The sequence below is a fragment of the Triticum dicoccoides genome, chromosome 1B, assembly GCF_002162155.2.
Source record: "Triticum dicoccoides isolate Atlit2015 ecotype Zavitan chromosome 1B, WEW_v2.0, whole genome shotgun sequence".
Taxonomy (NCBI): Eukaryota; Viridiplantae; Streptophyta; class Magnoliopsida; order Poales; family Poaceae; genus Triticum; species Triticum dicoccoides.
In genome coordinates, this window is record NC_041381.1 from 296,015,704 (window position 1) to 296,018,563 (window position 2,860).

Consider the following 2,860-nt stretch of genomic DNA (forward strand, 5'->3'; position numbering starts at 1 on the left):
GATCAAACACATAGCTACTGGTACATACCCTCAGCCCTGAGGGTGAACTACTCCCTCCTCGTCATGGAGAGCGTCGGGATGATGAAGATGGCCACTGGTGAGGGATCCCCCCCCCCCCTCCGGCAGGGTGCCGGAACGGGCTCCCGAGAGGTTTTTGGTGGCTACAGAGGCTTGCGGCGGCGGAACTCCTGATCTATTGTCGTATTCGATGTTTTTAGGGTATATGGGAATATATAGGCGAAAGAAGTCGGTCGGGGGAGCCACGAGGGGCCCACGAGGGTGGAGGGCACGCCCCCCCTATCTTGTGGCCTCCTCGAAGCTTCCCTGGCTTGCACTCCAAGTTCCCTGGATTGCTTCTGTTCCAAAAATAACTTTCCCGAAGGTTTCATTCTGTTTGGACTCCGTTCGATATTCCTTTTCTTCGAAACACTGAAATAGGCAAGAGAACAGCAACATGGGCTGGGCCTCCGGTTAATAGGTTAGTCCCAAAAATAATATAGAAGTGTATAATAAAGCCCATAAACATTCAAAACAGATAATAAAATAGCATGAATGCTTCATAAATTATAGATACGTTGGAGACGTATCACATATCAGAATTAATAGCAGAAGCAGGTTTAGGTGTCGCAAGTTTACTCAAAATAGATGGTGAATCAAGTGCAGAGCTAGATGGCAGTTCCTTACCTCCCCTCGTAGTTGAGGGAAAAATCTTAGTTCTTTCGTCTTTCAAGTTCCTCATAGTGATCGGCAGATATAAATCCCAAGTGACTCAAAGAATAGAGCTATGCTCCCTGGCAATGGCGCTAGAAAATAGTCTTGATAACCCACAAGTACAGGGGATCGCAACAGTTTTCGAGGGTAGAGTATTCAACCCAAATTTATTGATTCGACACAAGGGGAGCCAGAGAATATTCTCAAGTATTAGCAGTTAAGTTGTCAATTCAACCACACCTGGAAAAGTTAATATATGCAGCAAAGTATTTAGTAGCAAAGTAATATGGAAGTAACGGTAATTGTGGCAAAAGTAAAAGTAGCAGTTTTGTAGTAATTGTAAAAGTGGCAATGGTAAAATAACTAAGCAAAGAGCAATATGTGAAAAGCTCGTAGGCATTGGATCAGTGATGGATAATTATGTCGGATGCGATTCCTCATGCAACAGTTATAACATAGGGTGACACAGAACTAGCTCCAGTAAATCAATGTAATGTAGGCATGTATTCCGAATATAGCCATACATGCTTATGGAAAAGAACTTGCATGACATCTTTTGTCCTACCCTCCCGTGGCAGCGGGGTCCTATTGGAAACTAAGGGATATTAAGGCCTCCTTTTAATAGAGTACCGGACCAAAGCATTAACACTTAGTGAATACATGAACTCCTCAAACTACGGTCATCACCAGGAGTGGTCCCAATTATTGTCACTTCGGGGTTGCCGGATCATAACACATGGTAGGTGACTATTGACTTGCAAGATAGGATCAAGAACTCACATATATTCATGAAAACATAATAGGTTGAGATCTGAAATCATGGCACTCGGGCCCTAGTGACAAGCATTAAGCATAGAAAAGTCATAGCAACATCAATCTTAGAACATAATGGATACTAGGGATTAAACCCTAACAAAACTAACTCAATTACATGGTAAATCTCATCCAACCCATCACCGTCCAGCAAGCCTACGATGGAATTACTCACACATGGCGGTGAGCATCATGAAATTGGTGATGGAGGAAGGTTGATGATGACGACAGTGACGGATTCCCCTCTCCGGAGCCCCGAACGGACTCCAGATCAGCCCTCCCGAGAGAGATTAGGGCTTGGCGGTGGCTCCGTATCGTAAAACACGATGAATCCTTCTCTCTGATTTTTTTCTCCCCGAACGTGAATATATAGAGTTGAAGTTGAGGTCAGTGGAGCATCAGGGGGCCCACTGTTGGGGAATGTAGTAATTTAAAAAAAATTCCAACGCACACGCAAGATCATGGTGATGCATAGCAACGAGAGGGGAGAGTGTTGTCCACGTTGAAGGAAATATGCCCTAGAGGCAATACTAAAGTTATTATTTATTTCCTCATATCATGATAAATGTTTATTATTCATGCTAGAATTGTATTAACCTGAAATATAATACATGTGTGAATACATAGACAAACTTAATGTCACTAGTATGCCTCTACTTGACTAGCTCATTAATCAAAGATGGTTATGTTTCCTAACCATAGACATGTGTTGTCATTTGATTAACGGGATCACATCATTAGGAGAATGATGTGATTGACCTAACCCATTCCGTTAGCTTAGCATTTGATCGTTTAGTATGTTGCTATTGCTTTCTTCATGACTTATACAAAGTTCCTACAACTATGAGATTATGCAACTCCCGTTTACCGGAGGAACACTTTGTGTGCTACCAAACGTCACAACGTAACTGGGTGATTATAAAGGAGCTCTACAGGTGTCTCCAATGGTACATGTTGAGTTGGCGTATTTCGAGATTAGGTTTTGTCACTCCGATTGTCGGAGAGGTATCTCTGGGCCCTGTCGGTAATGCACATCACTATAAGCCTTGCAAGCAATGTGGCCAATGAGTTGGTTATGGAATGATGCATTATGTAACGAGTAAAGAGACTTGCTGGTAACGAGATTGCACTAGGTATTGGATACCGATGATCGAATCTCGGGTAAGTAACATACCGATGACAAAGGAAACAACGTATGTTGTTATGCGGTTTAACCGATAAAGATCTTCGTAGAATATGTAGGATCCAATATGAGCATCCAGGTTCCGCTATTGGTTATATTGACCAGAAACAGTTCTAGGTCATGTCTACATAGTTCTCGAACCCGTAGGGTCCA